General features: G+C 35.8%; 1 protein-coding gene across 32 annotated transcripts in view; it reads left to right on the top strand.

Moving 5' to 3' along the window:
• Window positions 1–23,142, top strand: part of Celf2 (CUGBP Elav-like family member 2) — an 808,044-nt gene that overhangs the window by 642,219 nt on the left and 142,683 nt on the right. Inside the window, exon 1 of one of the 32 annotated variants that reach the window (XM_074056700.1) lies at window positions 744–769. The exons of the other annotated variants lie outside the window; for them this stretch is intronic. The gene's annotated coding sequence lies outside the window, so the exon portion shown is untranslated. Of the gene's footprint in view, window positions 1–743; window positions 770–23,142 lie in introns of those variants that run through there. 32 annotated transcript variants of the gene reach the window in all.

The following is a 23,142-nucleotide window of genomic DNA, read 5'->3' as shown; positions in this document are numbered from 1 at the left end:
GCTTGAAAAGGTTTTTGTTACAGAGACATCTCTATTGTAAAGGTATTTGTTGTTATGGGATTTGGGCTGTATGATGACATGCTCTCAGAGAATTACAGCCCTTAACCTCTTTACATTGATAACTGTGTGTGCCATATATTAGTTTACCTGTCTTATGTGAAATAGGACTCTGAGTTTACATTGGTTTTAATTGTGTCAACAGAATACAATTATATTTTCATAAGCCTTGGAAACTGGAATTATTGGAGGCTCTGTCTAAATGTGGTTTAAATGTTCTAGGTAAAGCTTTTGGAGAGGCCTTGATTAATTGCTTTACTGACTTTGGTGGTTCCAAGGGAAAATACAAAATTAGGCTATTACTTAATCCAGTTGAATTAGAGGTTTCTCTCTCTCTTTTTGCATTTTATATTTTGTTTAATCTTAGACATAAAAATTTTGTCCTGTCTTCATCCTTTAAGAGTTAAGAGTCTAAGCTGTCTATTTGTTCTCCATATAGAAGTATATATTGTCCAAGCAGGCTGAGCAACTCTGAAGAATCTGGCTAATTAAACTATCCTGCCTATTAGGACTTATAAGGAGCATGTTTTATTCTGTGATTATCTGTTGATTCTATGAATTTTGAGAAGTACTATATAGTAAGTAAGAACATGACTTTTAAAATTGACAAGACTAAATTGAATTTCTGGCTCTGCCACCTCCTAGGTATTGGACTTGGGTACATTACTTAATCACATCTAAAAGTGGAGACAGTCCTCACAGAGTTGCTGAGGTAATGAAGTTACTTGTCTTACACAGAGCTGGAATTTGGTAGGGTTTGTTATGATGGATATTATTGTTACACTTGTCATTATCATCACTGTGAATTCTAATATAAACAATAAAGTAAGTTCACAGGCAATTATAGTGTAAAGAAACATGAAATAAGAGTAAGAAAGAAAGAGATGGGCGTATTGAAACTGTGCATGTTCAGACAAAGAGTGAATAATTTGTAACTTACAGGAGATAGGAAGAGTAGACATCTTTACCAAATCTTAAAAACAGTAGTAGAATTTTAGTAAGTAAAGATGCTGAACATTACAGTGGATGGACTTGCCTGATTCAGGCAAGCAGGTGAGAATATGCAGGGAGCATTGTGAAAACTGAATTCTCCTAGAGTTCAGAGGAAATGTAAAAGAAATGAAATGAAATGGAAGGAGGGAGTGCAATAAAATGAAGGAGCCTATAATTTATAGTGTTTAGAGGGCCTTCATTCTTAAGATAAAAATTTGAGATTTCTTTGTTATGATTCTGGAAAGGATACTTCAAACAGGAGTCTAGGAAACTGGTACAATCTGTTAAGTTATGTTGAAAGAAGAATGTTTTCTGTGACACGAATGGAAAGGGAGGAACTAAGTGATATAGACGTAACAGTGATGGAAAGAAAGGAATTTAATTAAACTGTGGTATTGATTATGGAAAATTTTTGCTTAACTGTAAGAATTGGAGAACCAGCCAGCAATGATAGGAAAAGAGAAGAGGAGAATACTTAATTTCAGTTTTGATTGTGCAAAGTCTAAGGTGCTACAGAGAGTCAAGTAGGATGTGGGCCAAGAATATCCATCAAATTTGGTGATGGAGGACTTGAGAGAATTTTGGAAAAAGGATACAGATTGAGGAGGAGAAGAGGAATTGCATAAGTCTATATGGGGAGCTATGAATATAGACTTCTTTTCTGCAGAACAAAAGGCAATCGCAAAAGAAGAATAAAGAAAAGAATAAAGAATAAAGAAGACCTGAATCAGGGTCCTGAAAGAGAGATAATGAAAAGCTGAAGAGTTGTAGGTAGAAGAGTAGAAAGATAATTTGAGACAGCAAGGCAGTTAAGAATTAATATCACAGAAATTTTCAGTACAGAGGGAAATAGGGCATACTTGGTAGATATGCCCTGAGTCTTCCCATAAATAGTAAATATCCAAGAGCACTGGGTGGAATTGAAGACTTAGGAAGATAGGTTTAAAATTATTACTTTGGAAATTTTGATAAGAGAAAGGATAGCAGAACTACTGAAGAGCAGAAAAGGCTCAGGTACACTTAGATTATGAGTTTGACAGGGACCCGATGGCTGTACTTCTGGACTGTCCATATGTGAGTAAACAGAGAAATGGATTCCTAGGGAACTTCAAGTTGGGAGGTGGCTAAGGCAGGTATGGTAGAAGATTGGGAAGAGTAACATGTCAGAGTATGTTCTCTGGGGTCTGAAGAAGGGAAGCTAGTAAAAGCAAAAGATTACTACCTAGCCTAGAAGAAGAAGGACAAATTGAGTGGTTAGATATTGAGGTATGAGGAAAGAAGTGTGTTCAAATGAGACCATACTTGGAACCTATAAATAGTAGTAAATTATGTGCCATTGATTATCACTCTCCTATTATATAGCAAATCAGAGCTATTATCCAGGATCATGGCCCTCTGAAAAAACATTTTCTATGATAAAGCTGTTTATACTTTTCTGAACTTAAGTAGTTAATTATTGTTATTTTGATTTTATAAGAGTGACTAGATTAAAATCATTGAACCCTTGAGAACATAAACTGGGAACAGAACCTCTGCCCTAATCTACTGCCTTGTTGATCACATTTTACTGTTTCTTTTTTTCTGGTGACTTCCCAACCAAAAGAAAAATAGAAAAGGGAAGTGACTTATGTTGACTATTACTATGTTAACCAGGCCCAAAGAACAAAACTTCCTTTTTTCTTGAAATGTGCTGGGAGGTCATGGCATAACTGCTCTACAGCTGCAGCCCTGAAGTGCTCAGAGCCCAGGGTTTTCTGGGTGGAACAGAAATTAAATTCATGTCTCCTTTGGGAAGGGTTATTACCTTTGAGTTTCAAAAGAGCAGCTTTCATGATGCTTGTGACACTAATACCATTTCAGTTTCCTTTTGGCCACACTGCAGTTAGGGTGACCCACAGGACTGGCCCCACTGATCTTAGATTTTGATGGCAAGTCATTTCTTTCCATCTTACAGGCTTTACTTCAGTCTTTAGGAATTCATTAATAAAATCAAACTTTGTCCTAATCTCTCCCTAGTTCAGTTCAATGGAAAAGTTTCTTAAGGAATCTAGAGAATGAACAGGGACAAGAGAAAAGACACCAAAAAAAAATGAGCCTAACTGTTTTAGAATTTGGCACAGGGACAGCTCTCAGTCTAGATGATTCTTCTGTGCTATGGTAGAATGAGATGTGTCCTAAAAGCAGGAGACTCACTGGTACTTACTACTTACTACAAGCTAGTTTAGAGAATTTCTTTATCCATATGATAGAAATAATACTTATTACCCAGAGATGTTTTGCATATTCAGTGTGAGCAAAAATGTGAATACTGCTAGTATAGTCTAAAGAGAGTTGATAATCTTGTAAGTTTTATTCTTTAAAACATTAAAGGTTTGTAAAGAACACCCTTTGCCTTCTTATGTAAGGCATGATGTTGGAGGTCTACAGTGGGAGGGAAGAGCTTCGTTTCCACTTTTATGTCTTTTTTCTCTTCCTAACACTCTTGTCATAAATATCACTTAAGTAATGGAAATGGACTTCGAGCCTGTTTATTTAAGTGATGTCATCTCAAATTAAGCAATTGAAAATGAATATAAAAAGCAGGACGATAAACCCATGCTACATTTTAATGTATCTTTTTTTTTTTTTGAGACAGTCTCATGATGTAGCCCAGGCTAGCCTCACTCATCCTCCCACCTCAGCCACCTGAGTGGTAGGGATTACAGATATGTACCTCCATGTTCTACATTTCTGAAAAAAACAGGGTTACTGCCCTAAATTTTCTGGAGCAGTCTCAGTTTTAGTAGTGCTGTCTCAATGGCCCACAGGATACTTTCATCCTGAGTTAATTTTATGTGAACAGAAATCTCTTTGTTCCTTATGGTGACATCCTTTCATTGTTGACTGACCAGGGACCAGCAGGACAAACATCAGATACAGTCAAAATTTTTACATTCATGCGAGCAGGAATCCTCATCACGTCCTTGTAAAAGTCAGATTCACTAGTTATATGGTAATATTAAAAGATTTCATAATGCAGCTTTTTTCAAATAGAGTTTTATTTTAGCTTACACAGATAACACCCATTGAATGATTGACATAAAGGAGGGAGAAATGTTAAATATTCTCCTTTTAAGTTCTGATAAGAAGGAATCCCTTACGATGCCCCATACTCTGGAGATGAGTGACTGAGCTTTGTCTAGTATACTGCTGATTTCTGTTACTGTTATCAAAGGACACTTTCTGCCCCAGCAGATAATATTTATCATGGGTACATTTTGATCTTTACATCTCTGAAGAGAAAAAGAGGAAGAAAGGGAGAGAGGGAGACAGAGGACACACAGAAAGAGCCAATATCAAAGAAGACAAATTACTCCAGGCTACCTCTGACCATTTTGTTTGCTTCTCTTCTGCCTGGAACATTAAGCCTTCAGCAAGTCCCTAGTCATCTGGTCCCTAGTAGATTTGCATTTCTGGAATTAAAGTTTTAGAAGACTAAAGAAAACAGATTCTGGACAAAAGGAGAACAGACTTCTTTGGTAGAAATTGGGCAGGAGAAGAAAACCCGGGGCTTCATGGCTTATGCCTGTTTGAATGCTTTTAACATATTATAGGTTCATGGAAAAAGTGAAGTCTAGGCAACCTCACAATTTGCATTTGCCATTGAGAGTGCTTATAGTTTGCCTGCCTAGAGATCTCATTTGCCTTTTTATTTGCACCCAGTGAGATTTCTCCACAGTTGAGCTTCTCTAGCTCAGGTACACAATTGTATCACTGTGAATTGCTGTACTGTGGGGCATTCTGAAGCCTGGCCTCTGGAAATAAGAAATACAATTTCCTGACCAGAAAGAGTGGTGCTCGTTTTGGGGCAATGCTGTCAATTACTAGAAACATCTAGGTATTGCCTTATAGCTGCCTTAGCTTGACCTATACTCCCTTACTCATTTTTGCTCCAAAGACTCCAGGTTGAAAGGCTTATTTTCTCCCTTCTTCAAACTTTGGCTAATGAAAGTTCAAAATTAATCATGGTTAATCTATTTTAGAAGTGTTTGTAATGCTGTCATTAAAAAATAATATTTACCTTTTGAAGAAGTTTATCTTTAATGGAAAAATGTAACAATGCTATTAGTACAATTATTACCACTTTTTGTATCCTGTGTTAGATTCTTAAAAGGCTAAATTTGTATGGCCCCCAAATGCTAACAAAATGTAGGCCTGAGGTCTCGGGTTCTTTGTTCCTCATCCTAATTTTTTTGATCCTGAGACCATCTATTCTCATGCATTGTTTTCTAATACTGGTTGACCCAAACTTACACACAAAACTGGAGAACTATCAGATATAAGCATCCCAGGATGTTACTATCATGAATAAATACAGAATAATTATTATTCTCAAAACTTTTAGAAACTAAGAAGGTATTAAAAGATAATTGGCCAAATGGGGAAAAAGTAGAAATATCTAAAATAATATCTTAAAATTATGTGTTCTGGTGACAAAAATGAAGAATGATAGTGTGTTGCTTTCAGGACAGTTGATCCAGAGAGTTGAAAATTTTCTGACTCATACCATGAAATTCAGTAAAATATAGTTAGATATTAGGTGATGTAGTGATATATTAGGTATAACACTAAAGAAAGTGGCAGTGAACTGAATCACTTAGACATACTAAAGTATTAGGGTTTTCCAATATCTGAGGGTATTTTCAAACCAACCTTGATCAGTGCATGTTATAGAAAGAGGAATACAAAAGAAAGGCACATATAGGATGATGGATTACAATGTACTGGATTTCTACAAGCCTCTTTCACTGAGTTGTGTGGACAGCCACACAACAAGCAAAGCAAATTTTTCTATAAATGCCAAAGAGCTAGTCAGCTGAATGGGGACAAATTGTAATAGTAAAACTAATGGGTCAGGGTACATGAGGATGGTGGTTGAAATATTAGGAATTAGTATTTAGAATCAATATTTTTTTTACTTTCTATGTTCTATGTAAGTGACTGAGGAAGACATCCCTAATTCAGTATCCCCACTTTGACATTAATTGAAATTGGAGAAACCCATAAAATATACTTTAGATGATGATCAATTTGAAACATAAAGGAATATAATTTCTTTGTTCTCATTAGAGAAAAGACTTAAGGAATAATAAGAGAATATTCTGTCACTACATTCTTTAGCTGATGTAGATTCCAATCATTATAAAATATCTTGAAGTATTTTAATACCTTAGTTTTATGTAGCACAAATTCTGCAGCCAAACCTGCTTATGAATCAAGACCTGTCTCTCTATAATAGTCTCTAGCATCTCCTGCAGTGTTCTTAAGTGTCTCACCAATAAAGCCTAGGAATTGCTGCTGTTTTGTTGCCTTCTCCTTCCCTTTTAGCTTCAGGTAAAAAGATAAAATGCTTCCCAAACTACTATAGTTTGTAATGGAAATTGCATCATAGACCATGTAGAGAGATATGAAAACACTTTAGAGAGTGAGGAGCACAAGAAACAAGGCTTCTGATGAGGTTATGGTCAACATTACAAATGATGATACCAGACACCAAGTGTTAAGGAACTTACTGAACTTACTGCTTTTTGCAAAGAGCATTTTAGCTCCTATCTAGGTCACTGTGCCCAATGTTAGGAAGCATTATTGAAGATATATCAAGGAGATGGAGGAGCTCCAAAGGAGAGCAGCGTGAATCACAAAGGTCTAGAAAGGTGAAGCCATATGGGAAGGTCTAGGAGGTTAACTTAAAAGGCCTGAGAGCATTGAGTCATGAGAATGAGAAGAGGGAAAGGCTGTAGCATGACATTAAAAGGAGGGATTGTGTTCTCAGAAAAAAAGGAAGAGAATATGATTGAAGTTTTGAAGATGCTAAAGTGCAGAGTGAGGGTATATATAGATGAGCTCTTTCAATTAATGCCAAACCTAGGATTCTGCTGCTTGTATCTAAAATGTTGGAACAGCAGGTAAAGTATAGAGTTTGAACCAAACTTTTTTACACACAGAGGTGGTGAACTTAGAGCACAGTATGGAAGTTAAGGAGGTAGTAGGAGCAATTGAACTAACAGTTCCCAGGAGTAGGCCTCTGGCAAGCTCCCTCCTAAGGCTAATGCACAACCCTTTTGTAACCCTGATTTGGAGGTTAGGGTAGCCTTGAAAGCCTTGAGTGTCATTTATGTTGAATTTAATAGATAATAGAAAAATATGAAAGATTGGCCCAGAGAGCTTACCAAAGTACAAATTATATGACAGTAAACACTTGACGGTGCCTACTTTGTATAGGCATTGTTCCTAGTGCTGAGAATATAAAGATTAGCAGGCCATGTTCTTTACTCCAAAAGGAGAGATGATTTTAGACTTCTATAAGTTCTTTTGAAATGCAGAGACAGTTTTGGGTTAGGACTATCTATAATATTGTATGTATGGGTGTGTGTGTGAACACAGATATATTTTCTCTTCATAAGACAGCATGAGAGTGCACACTTGTAATCCCAACTACTTAAGAAGCAATCACAAGGATCACAGTTCAAAGTCAGTTCATGTAAAATTTTAACAAGGTCCTATTTCAGCCAACAGGCTAGGTCTGGAGATTCATACCTGTAATCTCAGCCACTCTAGAGAAGTAGGTAGGAGGATTGAGGCCCCAGGCTGACTCCAGACAAAAAGGTGAGACACTATTTAAAAAATAACTGAAGCAAAAGAAGGCTGGGGCTGTGACTCAAGTCATAGAGTGCCTGCCTAGCAAGTACAAGGCCCCAAGTTCAAACCCAGTACTGCCAAAAAAAAAAAAAAAAAAAAAAAAGTTCTGTGCTGTTCATATAACATAGATAAAGTGACCAGTTAGGGGAACCAAACCAAGGTCATGTGACAAAAGTCTGAGGTTTTTCCTTTCAGTGACATGCCCATATTTCTTCTTTCCTCTTTTTCTTCATTTTTACCTTTTTTTATTCTCCTAGTAGGGAGTTTAAGGCAAGAAGAGACTAAATGGTTTTTTTTAGTTAGCATATAATAGTTGTACAGGGGGTTACATTATTATTGCTTATACTCTCTCTACAACAAAATTAGAGATAAGGGCAAAATAGTTTCTGCTGGGTATTGAGGGGTGGGAGTGGGAGGGGGTGGAGTGGGTGGTAAGGGAGGGGGTGGGGGCAGGGGGGAGAAATGAACCAAGCCTTGTATGCACATATGACTAATAAAAGAAAAATGAAAAAAAAAAAATAAAAATAAAAAGTCAATACAATCCAAGTGCTTAGGACACTGCCTGGTACTCCTAAAAAAATAAATAAATAAAAAAAAATTTAAAAAAAATGATATTTATGTATGTGCTTACAATATCTCTTAATGTAATTCATCCCCTCCATAATTCTCTCTTCCCACTCCTCTCCTTCTTAGAACAGTTTCAATAGCTTTCATTATTCTATTTTCATAGATGAATACAAAATGCATTCACCATATTTGCCCTCACTCACCTTTTCCTTTTGTCCTCCCCACTCCCACTGGAACCTACCCCAGAAAGGACCAAACGGGCTAAATGTTTTGCTCTTGTGCTTTTCTGAGTGTTTTCTGGTTAAATATGAACTTACGAAGTTTGCTTCAGCCCTGCTATTAGCAAACTAAAGTATCAGTATCACATCAAGTTGGCCCCCCCAAATTCTTGCCATTGTAGTGCTATTTGGTGCACGTCCTGAGGAAGCACTACCAACCCTTCCTGGTGGACCTACTTCCAGTTGACATTAAAGAGTGATTAGTAGCCTTAGTACTCATGGGAGGCATGTGTGTTTGTGTGTAAAACTCACATGTATGTTTTAAAATCTGTGGAAATTATTTCACTTGAGCTGCTTTTTCTTTTCAAATTGATGTAATGTTGCCTACATGTAGACTTCTGAGGAATAAAGTATTTATAAAATGTTGACTATAAGTTACTTAATGCAGTGATTGCCATATAATGGGAACTGAGTAAGAAGTAGTAAGTTGTGGATATAATAGAAGAGAATAACAATGAAGAAACAGCAGTAATGGTATCTGACTGTATATAGTACATGCATTAGAAAGGGTTTATTCTAAGTTTTATGTAGGGAAATCTTATAATGCTTCTTTTTCAACTAGGTTGCTGGAAAATATACATAATTGAAATAAACATTATTGATCCTTGTAGGTTGTAATAGAATGAGTTGGGCTGCATGTAGTCAATAAAAGCCAGTGATCTCTGGAGAAAGAGTGTCAAATAAATACTCAAAATGAGAGACTATACAAAGCCTCATATAGGTTCCAAACCTAAGTAATTATTCAAAATTCTTGATCCTGTTATCCCTGGCCTTCAGGAAAGCAGACTCCTTCAAAATAATTATGTGTCCAATAGTCTTACTTTGAAAACCCAAATTTCCATGGATATGCTGTAATAATTATAGACCTTAAGTTATATTGTTCTGCATATTGGACTGGGTTTTATATTGCACTATACTTTCTGTATGGGTTTTTTTAGGTTTTGATTCATCAGTGACATGCAAACTTCATGACCTCTTCAGAGTTGACACTCCCAACTAAACTACTATCAAGAAGAGGTTACTTTTGAATTTTCAATGTTTATGTGCAGTGCCTCCCGCCCCCCATTTTTTTTTAACATAGTCTTTCTTAGTGCCAGATACACCCACTTTTGAATGTCAGTAGCGATGTGTTCTGTGACCAGGAGTAGAGGAAGTTTACTGACTTTCTTGGCAGGAATCTTAACCACCTTGAGCTATTCATCTTCAAGACAGTCATTTAAACAAGAAAGCTAGTTCTTTACCCACCCTTTTACCCTACCGAGAATCACCACTGGTTTCAGAAGCCTTTTCAGGATAGCTCATTTTGGAGGAAGTATTAAGATAATTAGTATAAGAGTCACAACTTTGAAAAGGAAATAAATGTGTTAACAGCTTTGATACACACTCCTCTCTTAACAAAAAAAACCATATTACTAAGTCAGCCTTTACATGAGGACTTACATTCTGTTTAGTAGAGAAATATAGTAATTGATAATAAATCTGAATAGATTTTCTGCCCACACTACACACACACACACACACACACGCACACACACACACACACACACACACACACACACACAAATTTATAATGAAAGAAAGGTAATTCTTTTTATTTTATTTTATTTTTTTTACTATCTGTGATGCGTCTTCTTTTCTTGTGTGTGTGGTGCGGTATTGGGGTTTGAACTCAAGCCCTTGTGTTTGGTAGGCAAGTTGAGTCAGGCCCCTGGCCGTTTCTGATGCTTCTTAAAAATTCTCATTCAAATCAGATTAGTTAATTAGTAAGTTGTTTTTTGCTTATGTTTGTACAGGTGCATTTTTAAAGAAAGAATACAAGGTATTAAAAAAGAGAATGTGAACCAAAATGTTTGCCTGAGTGAAGAAAAATCAATGAAAGAACCGTTTAATTTGTATATTCCTCTGTTGTACTAGAAATATACTTTTCCCTCTCAGCAGCCTAGTTTCATTGTCTAGATTGAATCAAAAACGGGCAAAGAGGAAATAAGGCCTTTATAAGATACTCAGGTTTGTTCAGGTAATAACATGTAGACCATTTTGCCTTCCCCTACCCCTTTTTAAAGGATTCAACAAAAACTTCTTCATTTGGATAAGGATGCCAGATGACCCAGGAGTGGTTAAGAAGGGCCTTTCCCTGTTGTTCTCCCCACGCGTTCTCCCTGATTCCATTGAGAGTATTGTGGGTAGTTGCAATCCCTATCAATCCCTAAGTGAAGTCAGTATGTCCTAGTGGTAGACTTAGAAGATAACACTGTGTGGCTCAATAAGTCACAACCTAGATTTGGAAAATATGGCTTCCAAGGAGGATAAATGAGAAACATTTGAACAGCACTGTGAGGTGTTTTTTAAAGGGATTAGATAGATCTGTAAGCATAAAATATGACTCTAAGAGCTGTTGCCATACTACCTGCCACATTCCCTCTGGCTTGCTCGGTATAATTGAGTGACTGAGTAAGCAACCTGGTTAGAAAGAAAAAGCAAATGCAGTTTCTATGCCCAGTCATCTCTCCTCATTGCCAAACAGGCTGCTGAGTGTGATGCTTTCTTTGTGAAGTGGACATCTGTCTAATGGGAACTGGATTGTGACAACCAGTTCATTTTACACAGGCCACTATACAGCTGCCAGATGGTGATGGGCCTTAGCTATTTTGCAAGTCCAATATGAGTTGTGCTCAACTCTAGAGGTGGAAAACCTTGGATCCTTCTACCAAGCCCTTGTCCCTGCAAAAGAAATTCTTCTGAGAGCCAAGGCTTTGCACTAACCTCTATGAAGGAAGAAAAATAGACTTAAGGAATGGTAATAAATTAAGGACATTTTTAATTATGTCTTTTAGGCCTTCTTCTCTACCTAATCACACGCTAATCTGAGTTTAGGTGTACCATTTTTAAGTGGAATATGTGAGGCTTTTATGCTACAGATTAAGTTCCAAGGCAAATAAATTTGTGATAGCTTAAGAGACAAAGGAAGAGTCTTTGTCAAATGGCAAAGTTTCATTGTTTGGCCTAAACTAATCAGTAATCAGGGGGCCTGCCACATGTCTTCAGGACTAGAATGCTTAGGAGATAAGAGAGGGCCTATGGCTCTGTGGCTTTCTCTTCCTGTGCATTTGCTGAGGAGTTATATGAATGTAAGTGAAACTACTGGTAGGGCTGCCCTAGCAACACATGCTGTGTTGACACATATTCCATCATGTTTGCAATGAAAATGCTGTATTTTTAGAACACCTCAGAGTCAGGAAACCGTTAAACCATATCGCATCCTTCTTGCCCTCTGGCCACTTTCCCCACACCCTCAGGAAAACTGCCCTCATTTTATAGAAAAGGAACCTGGGACAAAGATTAAGTGGTGTATGTGAGAAAAATGTATAATACCAGGGAAAATTGCTCATCTATTCTTTAAAATCTAACTCATCCTTTGGAGTAATTTTTAATGCTTCCATTTCTTTTACCTAAAAGAAGTCAAAAGACAAGTTAGCCTCTTATTTTTCTTTCCTGGCATTCACTCAAAAGTAGGCATATAATACTGTACTGTTAAAAAACAAAAATCAAAGCTCCAAGCACACTTTTAAATTTTTTTTCAAGTTTATGTAATACTTTTTTTCATAAATTTCTCTCATGTAGGTAGCTTACATTGGCACTATGTCCTTTGTATCTCTGAAGTTGCTGCACCTAACTCAGTATCTAGAATAAAGAAGGCATTCAAAAATTAACTTCAGATTGAATGAATGAAATAAATTCTACCTTTCTATAATCTTAACACCAGTTTACCCTCTTTCACAGTTACTGTCAAGCAGAGAGATGCTTTCATTCTGTGAACATATTTTGAGAGCCTTTGTTTACCAGACAGAGTGCACTATTAGGGGAAAACAAAGACCAAAGGTGTAACCTGAGAGTCTTTTGGAGGTGGAATGAAATGCACAATAGTGTGTGTGAATTTGTATTTGTATGTGTGTATGTTTGTGTATTATGGGGAAATATAGTACAACATTCTTCTTTATTTTTTCCCCTGAAATTTTTCTGACCAATAAAGAAAGGCTAAGAACAATTGTAATGTATAAATAAGGTGGAAAGAGCATCAGTGTTGTTCAACTTATACAGCATCTTCTTCAATGTTTCTAGTGCCTTACTGGGCATATGCTAAAAATCAAGTCTTCCAATAGTAATGCTTCTTTAGGTTCTGGGAGAGGCTGCACCTACCCTTAGCTCTCAGTGCAGCTCCAAAAGAAGAAATATTCACTCTGCCCTCAGTTCCCCAGGCCTATCTGTCAGCACCCACAAATGCATAGAATGGAGATATTTCTTATGTGCGGTTCTATTTATTAGCATGTTTATAGTCCTTAGTTACTTGGGGCCAGAAAGGAACAAAAATAGATCAACTGAGTGAAAGTGTTTTATAAGTTGTAAAGCTCCATACAAATGTGGGTATTTGAGTGTGTATTTTTCCTGGTTTGGGAGCTTTTGTTTACCCTTTGCCTACCAGATAAAATGCCAGCTTCCAATTTAAAAACTGACAGAATATGGATTGATGGTAGAACTGAAAGACAGAGCAGTAATGATTAAGAACAGGCCCTTAGAGGTGTAATGCTTGCTTTTGATTCCTCCTAAGCCACTACCTCTCTTTATGACCCAACTTGGTTTCTCCATGTCTCAGCTTCCTCATCTGCAAAAATGATCATGGTTGTTATGTAGAATAAGAGAAGTCATACACATAGAGCATGCAGAATGATGTCTGGCACACAGTAAGCTGTCATTATATCCCATCTACTCCAGATGAGAAAATAGAGAAGTTAAGTGAGCCATTACTGACATTGTTTCCCAGCAACACCTCTGGGTATAGCTGGGCTCCAAACAAACTGGCCTTTCAGTAAAAGCAGCATTAGTCCTCAATAACAGTGACAACAATAATAATAGCAACAAATATTCGTAATACTTGCTGTATGCCAGGTCCTATACAAGGGCTCAATAGCCATTATTTGGTCTATATCCTTACAACAATTCTGTAAGACAAGTGCTACTTATTGTGCCCATACAGAGGAGAAAACTGAAACTTAACAAAACTGACCCATCCAAGTGGCATATGTGGAAATGTAACCCAAGTAGTTGTCTGTTAAGACCCTCTACTCCTAACCATAGCGTGCTTCTTGTTCAGATGTTCCTATAGGGTAGAGTTGGGCATGTTTCTGGTCCTACTCTCTATGATTGTTATACTAAACTTCCATTTCATTTCAGGATATATATACTTTTGAGCAGTGTGGTAACCAATAGGTGCTTACTAATGTTTATTGAACTGCATTGAATTATTTCCTGAACACTCCTTTGACTTCGCACTCCTATCCCTGAATCCTGCCATTTCCTCTACCTAGACAAATTATTTCTTCTTCACAGTCCTGATTGTGTATCTCTTAGCATTTCAAAATCTAGTGCAAATGTCATTTCATCCATAATGGCTTTTCCTCCTGGGTACCCCATCAGAGAGTATTGCCCCATTCCATGGAAATTGCTATGACATTTTCTACCCCCTCACTGGGCAGTGCTTTCTGTGTCATGCTTCAGTTGTGTGTTCACTTTTATTGCACTTTAAGCTTCTTGTAGTCAAGGGCTAATTTAGTCCATTAGCATACCTTTTAAACCCTTAGGGAACTTAAAACAGTGCCTTAGAACAGTGATTAATATTTGTGGATTTGAGAGAACACAAAACACTGAAGAGAAAGAGATATTTTGTCCCACCTTTTTCTTTCCATGGTGCATTTGTAATAGACAATCCCTTCACCTTCCTGGTTTTGAGTCAGCTGGTGGGTACTCTGTGGAGCATGAAAAAATATTGTTTCAACTGAAGCAGCGGATATAAGAGAATCATTTTAGGGTGTCATTGTAGTGTGAAAAGCTTTGACATTTAAAATAGAAGAAGGAAGGAGAAAAACAGTTCACTCTGTAGTTGGAATTAGTTCCCAGCATAGGCTTTGAGCCCTCTCAGCAGCATGTTCACCTGAAACCCCTCCAGATTTACAGATGTTTCCTTTGGCTCTGGTGTGAAGAACCACACTGCAGTTCTCAGGAACAATTCTATTCTGACAGGGAATGATGTAAAAGGGAGGGGGCAGCAAACAGAGAAATGATTTCATAGGTCTTACCCACTTCTTGTTCTTAGATCCTGCGGCCCATACTGCCTTTTCCCTTTGAGTTTTAATACATTACTTTATTCACATAGTGCCAGCATACACAGCCTTTTTATGAGCTGTGAAAACTCCACTTATCTGAGTGCATATTTGGAACTCTGTAAGACAATGATGTGTTTTGTTGCTGGTTGTGATCCTAGAAGTTTCCTGAAGATCATGTGTAGGTAAATGGAACTCTTCCAGACGGGCGTTCCCCGCCCTTTGGAGGACTCAGTTTGTAACATAGAGGAAAGTTTATTTGGGGGGGACTAGAGAGGAAATATACTGAAGGAAATGAGAAACAAGTATGCAGTAGACGTAAGCGTGGAGATCCAAAGTACTCCTACTATCTCTTGCTCCTCGTATCTTGTCCCAGGTTTTAAACTGCTCTTTGGATTTAGATGTTCCAGTAGTCAACGGCTTGTCCAAAACTGGACTTAGTCTATCCTTTTGATCGTCTCTATTGCTGTTAACAGACCACCTTAATGTCATACAATCTCACAATCTTGGAATTACCCCTGACTCTTGCCTTTCCTTGCCTTCACACCCAAATCTTGTAAATGTCCATCTTTCATACTTTTTACAGCCATTCTATTCATTCCTACTACCACCACTATTTGTTCTACTTACTTAGAACATTGCGGTAGCCTTTCTAATGATGCTTTCTTTTTAACAGCTTTAGTGAGGCATAATTGATAAGCAGTAAAGTTTACATACTTATTTTGATAAGTTTTAACATATGCATACACCTGTGAAACCGTCACTATAATCAAAGTAACACAAGTATCTATTGCCCATGAAAGCTTCCTCAGGCTCTTTTGAACTACTTCCCCACTGCCCCCTCCCCACACATAACACACTGATCTGTCACAGTATGCTAGTTTCTATTTCCCAGAACTTTATATAACTACAGTCTTATGCTGACTGGTTTTACTCAGCATAATTATTTCAATTAATATCAATAGTCATTTGGATCAGTAGTTCATTCCTTTTTATTGCTAAGTGGCATTCCACTGATTTGATATACCACACAGTTTATCACTTTTATCACTTCTCCTCCTGTTGCCAGTTTGTGGCTATAATTTTTTTTTAAAGTTGAACATTCATACGCAAGTATTTGTATAGACATGTGCTTTTGTTTCTCTCAACTAAATGTCTAGGAATGGAACAACTACTTCATATGGTATGTTTATGTTTAACTTTTAAAGAAACTGTCATACTGTTTTCTAAAGTGATTTACAATTTTACATTCCTACCAGCAGTGTCTGAGAATTTCAGTTCCTTCTTCTTGTCAACACTTGGTATAATCAGGATTTCTAATTTTAGCCATTCTAGTAAGTGTGTAATGGTGAGTGCTATAGTGGCTTTAATTTTTATTTGCCTGACAACTAATGATACTAAGCATTAAGCATCTTTCATGTATTTGACATTTGTGTATCTTCCTTGGGGAAATGTCACTTCAAATCTTTTGCTCATTTTTAATTGGATTATTTCTTTATTGTTGAATTTTGAGAGTTCTGGATATGCTCTGTGTTCAAGCCCTTTATCAGATACATGTTTTACAAACATTTGCTGCAAGTCTGCCTCTTGTCTTTTTATTCACTTAAAAAGCAGACATTTTCATGGAGCCTATCTTATAAATTAGTTCTTTTAACTTAATTGTGTTACCAAGTTTATTCCAAAGAAAACCTAACCCAAGCTCACAAAAGTTTTCAACTATAATTTCATCTACTAGTTTTACAGTGTTAGACTTTTACATTTTGCTATATGATCTATTTTGAGTTGATTATTTTATACATTGTGATTATTTTTTGAAATTTGTGGGAGGAGTTTCCGTGTGGATATTTAATTGTTTCCAGCACCATTTGTTTTTATTCTCCTCATTGCCTGTGTACCTCTGTTTGTAAACATATAGGTTTATTTGTAGACTGTTTAATCTGTTCCATTTATCTTATTTGTCTTTGCATCAGTACAGTATTGCACTGGTCATTGTAGCTTTATCACAAATCTTGAGCTCATACCAGAAGTCCTCCAATTTTTTTGTTCTTTATCAGAGTTGTTTGGCTATTGTAGGTTCTTTGCATCTTTGTGGGAATATTAGAATCATTTGGGCAGTTGTACAATAATAGCTTACTGAAGTTTTGATTGGGAATGCATTGAATCTGCATATCAATTAAGAGAGAATTGACAGTATAGCTATACTGAGTCTTCTAACCCATAAAATGGTATATTTGTCCATTTCTTTGGGTATTTAATTTCTCTCACAGGTGTTTTATAGTCTCCAGTATAAATATCTTTTTTCACAGCAAAATATTAACATTTTGTTTATTTTTATTATCGTATTATTGTTGTACTGGAGATATATTGTGACATTTACAAAAGTGATTACATTATATCTTAGTTAAATTCACCCCCTCAATCATTTTCCTTTATCCTTCCTACCCCTATTCTTAGACTAATTTCAACAGGTCTCATTTTTCCATTTTCATACATAAGTGCATAATATTTTCATCATATTCACCCTCCGACACCCTTTCCTTATATCCACCCTCCTGCCTCTGGACCAACCCCCAGACTGGATGTGTTTTGTCTTCCTGTCTTCTGTTGTTTAAATAGCGTACAGTATATTTCATTGTGACATTTCCAAATGTATATGTATATAACCGAATTGGTTTAGCCCCTCCATTTTTCTCCTTTCTACCTTAGTCCCCTTCTTCTTGCGATTTCAGTGGGTTTAAAAATTTTATATTCACTCTTGTATAGAAAGTACATCACCTTCTTCATTTACCTTCTTTTACCCTCTCTCACATTAGTGACCTTTTTTTACATTCTTGTGCTTCATTGTTGAGGAGTCTGTTAATTGTTCACTGGAATTGTACCTTGGTCTTATACCGGCACATGCATGGCACTTAAGTCAGTGTAACCCTCCACTGCAGCTTCCTTGCCCTTTTCCATATCCTGTGTTGTTTAACCGTTTCCTTGTGTCTTGTTCCTACACAAATGTAGTGTACTTCATTTTAATTCACTCTTTCTTTCCTTCTGCTCTTCCTCCCTTGGTCTCTTCTACCAATCCCACTTTTGGATACATGCTCTGTATAAATTTATATACATATATATGTTATATTGCTTGTATTCACATTGGGTGTATATTCCACATATGAGAGAAAATATGCGGCCTGTGGCTTTCTAAACTTGGCTAACTTCACTTAAGATTATGTTCTTCAGTTCTATCTATTTACCTGCAAATGACAAGATTTCATTCTTCTTTATGGCTGAATAAAATTCCATTGTATAAGAAAATATCACATTTTCTTTATCCTTTCATCAGTTTTGGGGCATCATGGCTGTTACAATAGCTTTGCTATTGTGAATTAAGCTGCAATAAAAATGGGTGTGCAGGTGTCTTTATTGCAACCTGACTTGCATTACTTTGGATATATCTCTAGGAGTGAATTGCTGGATCATATGTTTAGTTGTTTTTAAGGATAGTGTAAATATCTTTTAGATCCTTTGTCAGACTTATCTGTAAGTATTTCATATTTTCTAGTGTTGTTCTGAATAATATTTTCTTTTATTTGCTATTTGCAATTCTTTTTACTTCACATGGAAATACAATTGATTTTTTTATGTATCGATCCTGAAACCTTGCTAAACTCACTTATTCTAGTAGCTTTTTTTCCTTAAGATTCCATTGGATTTTCTACATAAGTAGTCATGTCATTTGTAAATAAGGACCCTTTTACTTTTTCCAATCTAGCTTTTTTTTTTTTTTCTTGCCTGCTTGCACTGGCTAAAATTCGCAGCACAAAGTTGAGTAGAAATGCTAAGAGCAGACATTTGTGATGTTCAGGGACTATCATTCTGTGCTTTTTAAGTATACTGTAAGTTTTGGGTTTTTCATAGATGCCCTTTGTAGACAACATTCCCTTCTTGTTTTGTTGAGAATTGTTCTCAGGAATGGATGTTGAATTTTTCAGATGCTTTTTCTGCATCTATTGAGATGATCTTACAGTTTTCTTTTTTAGCTTGTAAATACGGTGAATCACATTGATTGATTTTTTTTTCTCTGCTAAACCAGCTTTGCATTGTGATACTAAAAACTCCACTTTGTGATGATTTTACTAGATTCTGTGCTTAAATTTTATTTAGAATTTTTGTATCTGTGTTCAGGGAAAATGTTTTTCTATAGTTTTCTTCTAATGTCTTTGGCTGTTTTTTGTATAATGTAATTCTGGCCTCAGAAATAAGTAGAGAAGTGTTCCTCCTCTTTAGTTTCCTGAAAAAAAAAATATGTAAAACTGTACTACTGTTTCCTTTCTTGTTTAGTGGAATTCCTCATATAACTCATCTAAGCCTCACTAACCTTCTTTGTGAGAAACTTTTAACCACAAATTCAATTTTTGATACATGTGGAACTATCTAGGTTATCTGTTTCTCCTTGAATAAGCTTCTGTCAAAGAATATGTCTATTTAATCTAAATTGTCAAATTTTTGGCATAAACCTGCATATAGTATTCTCTTCTCCTTTCAGTGTCTGTAGAATCTGGAGTGATGTCATCTCTCTTATTCCAGATACTAATAATTTGTGCTTCCTTATTGTGCTTCATCTGCTTTAAAGTTTCTCAATTTTATTTGTCTAGTCAAAGAACTAGCCTTCAGGGCTTTTTGGTTTCAGTTTGGGTTGTTGTTGTTGTTGTTATTGTTTCCAATACTGGGGTTTGAAGTCAGGTTTTCCTGCTTGCTAGGCAAGTACTCTATCACTTGAGTCACATACCCAGCCCCCCCCCACCCTTTTTTTTTCTTTATTTTTCAGCTAGGGTCTCATGCTTTTTACATGGGGCTGACCTCAAACTACCACCTTGCCAATCTCTACATCCGGAATAGCTGGAATTGCAGGTGTGTGCCACCACACTGGCCCTAGCATTTGGTTTTATTGTCTTTATCATTTTTGGTTTTTATTTCACTGGTTTTCACTTCAGTCTTTATTATTTCTGTTCTTTTTGAGTACTTTAAGCTTAATTTGCTCTTATTTTAGTTTTATAGTGAAAGCTAAAATTATGGATTTGAAATGATCTTCTCTAATGAATGCATTTAATAATACATGCTTCTTTCTATGTATTGCTTTATGTACATCCCACAAATTCTGGTATGTTACAGTCTCATTCCATTTATAATACTGATTTCTCTTTTTTATTTTCTTCTTTAATCCATGTAGTACTTGAAGTTTAGTTTACAAATATTTGAAGATTTTTCAGAGGTTATTCTAGTACTGAGTTCTGACAATTTCATTGAGGTCAGGGAACATATCTCACTTGAGAACTTTTATATTTGTTGAGATTTGTTTGACCCAAGATGTGACCTATCTTGGTAAATGGCCCATGTGTATCTGAAAAGAAAGCGTATCCTGCTGTTCTTGGACTGAATTTTCTCCAAATTAAATTTGGTTAATAGTGTATAAACCTTCTATATCTTTACTGGTTTTCTATATATTCTATCAATTATTGAGAAAAGCTATAGAAACTTCGAATTATCATTATGGGTTTATCAGTTTTTCCTTACAGTTAGTTTTTGCATCATGTATTTTGAAATTCTTTTGTTCAGTCCATACATGTTTAAAATTTGTATCTTCTCTTGGTAATTTGATCCTTTCACTGGTTTCAAAATAGTCTTTTTTTTTTTTCCTGGTATTATCCTTTGCTTTGAAATCTACTTTGACTGCAGCCATGCTTTTGACAGTATTAAGTGGTACATCAGTTTTTACATTCTTTCTTGTTTATACTATTTGTATCTTGATATTTAAGGTACATTTTTGTAGATAGAACATAGTTGAGTCTTTTTAAAAATGTACTCTGTTACTAGCTAGTAATTGGACTGTTTAGACAACTAACATTTAATGTGATGGATTTAGATGTATATCTCTGGGTTTAACTTTTTGTTTTCCCTATCCGTTCTGCCCTCTTTCCTCTTTTTCTGCCTCCTTTAAAAAATGCTTTTAATTCCTTTTTATCTACTTTGTTGGCTTATTATTAACTCTTATTTTTGTTATTTTAGGGAAAATTTACAGTATGTAGTATATATTTTTACCATATCACAGTGTACTTTCAAGTTAGAGTATATAATTTCATTTGTACACTTGCATGTCTCTCCTCCCAGCCTATATAAATGTTATTACTGTCAGACATTTTAATTTTATATGTTATAAAACCTACAATATGTTGTGATAATTTTTTACTAGGTCAAATAAATAAGAAAAATATTTTACATATTTACTCATGTAGTTACTATTTCTGATGCTGTTTATTGTTTGTGTAATCCATATTTCCTTCTGGTGTCATTTTCCTTCTGCCTAAAGAATCTCCTTTAATATTTCATGTATAATCGGTGAGCTGGTGGTAAACTCTTTCACCTTTTATACATCTGTAAATTTCTTTTGTTTTTGAAATACAGTTTCGCTGGCTCACAATTTTTAGATGTTTTTCAGTATTTCAAAGATGTTGCTCCATTTTCTTCTTGCTTGCATTGTTTCTGATGTCATCCTTTTTCTCTGTGTGAGTCTATGTATTTTTCTCTCGATTACTGAGTTTGATCAATTTGATTATAATTTGTCTTGGTTTGAGTTTATTCATATTTCTTATACCTGGGGTTCATTGAGATTTTTAAATCTTTGAGTTTATAATTTTCATCAAATTTGGAAAATTTTCAAACTTTTTGTCAAATATTTTTTCTGTCCCTTTTCTCTTTCACTGGAGACTCCAAATACTCATAGTTCACCACTTGAAGTTGTTTTATAGCTTAGTAATTTGGTGTTTTTTTCTTCTTTGTTGTTTTAAATTCTTGTTTTCTCTGTTTCATTTGGAAACACTTGTCATTAATCTTTTCTTCTGTAGTGTTTAATGTGCGTTTAATTCTGTCCATTGCCTTGAAATCACAACCTTTTGACTCAGCCTCCCCAGTACTGGGGTTATAATCATGTACATGGTACACCATTAATCCTTTTGAGTGGTTCTTTTCCCTTGCCTTTTGGTAGTTTCTTTGCTCATATGCATTGATCACTACTAGGCTGAATTCTAGAGAGGTTCCCTCTGCAGATCTCTAGAGTTTTTTCTGTGGAACTCATTCCTCTCCAGTACTCCTGGAGACACTGTCTGTCCTCACTCTCAGCTCCAAATCCTGAACTCTGGAACTCTACCAGGTTCTACCCAGCTTCTATCTCCCTGTACTGTGACCTAGAAATGTTTCCAGGGCAGAAAGCTCTTTTTAGGCTGAGGGGATAGTCCCGAAGCAGAAAGTTTACTCTTGACTATGTTTCTTACCTGGTTCTCTTCTCACAATTCCTGTGGCTATTTATCCAGAGGAATCACAGTGTTGATTAGGGTATATGAGCCTTTTGTAGCACCACATCATCTAGTAAATATAGCCTAGGTTTCTTGACTGTGTTTTCCAGTTCTCCCAAAAACTACTGTTATTCTCTAATTCCTTTTATAATCTTCATTTTTATTTCTGTAGATCTATTAGCCAGAATTTTTATACTCTATCTCTTACTGCTGACAGCTAACCTTTCTTCAGAAATCAACCATTTCCTGCAAAGTGAAAATAATCTCTTCCTTCTCCAAACTCCTAGGAAGGTTTATATACAGCTCTTTTATGTAGACTGTCACTTTATACCATGTATTAACTTATTTATGCATATGTCTTATTTCCTTTAAAATTCCTTAAGGATAGGATGCACATCGCATTTACATGTTGTTAGAAATAGGCAATGTGTATATAGTAGCCAATCCATGTATCCATTTAATATGTATTTATTGGTAAGGAACATGAAATAAATATTTATGATATTTTAGCTCCATGATAATGAACATCTTAGGCTAAAAGTAAGTGGGGGGGTATTGAATTGTCTATAGATGTTTGATCCTACTTCTAACTTAGCTGTGTATATCTTCTCTGAATTGCAGTTTACAAATAAGAATTGACTCTTCCCTTTGAAGGAATAAACTCTATAGGCAGAAACTTTCATTTTGCTATCTTTGTATTCCTTCAACCCAGCATTGTACCTGGTTCAAAAAATGACCGTTTAATCATTGAATGACTCTCAATTGGAAGTATTCTCCAAAGAATCATTCTTTTTTTTTTTTAAATCCACAAAGTCGGCTGTACCATGGAAGTGTCTAGAGCTTTTATCTTCTAAAATCTATCCAAAATACTGAAAGCATTCAAGGAAGGTGAAAGCACAACGCTGAATTCTGATTTCCAATCACTGATTTTTTTATCTCTTTTTTTAAAAAAATCCATTAGACTAAGTCTACCTACATGAGATACTTAGATATGATATGTTGGTCAGTTTTCTGTTAGCGTAACAAATATCTGAGATAATCAACTTATAAAAAGAAAAGGGGCCAGCGAGGAAATGGTAC

Source organism: Castor canadensis, chromosome 15 (genome assembly GCF_047511655.1).
Source record: "Castor canadensis chromosome 15, mCasCan1.hap1v2, whole genome shotgun sequence".
In the NCBI taxonomy this organism is placed as follows: Eukaryota; Metazoa; Chordata; class Mammalia; order Rodentia; family Castoridae; genus Castor; species Castor canadensis.
This window is presented reverse-complemented; position numbering and strand designations above follow the sequence as displayed.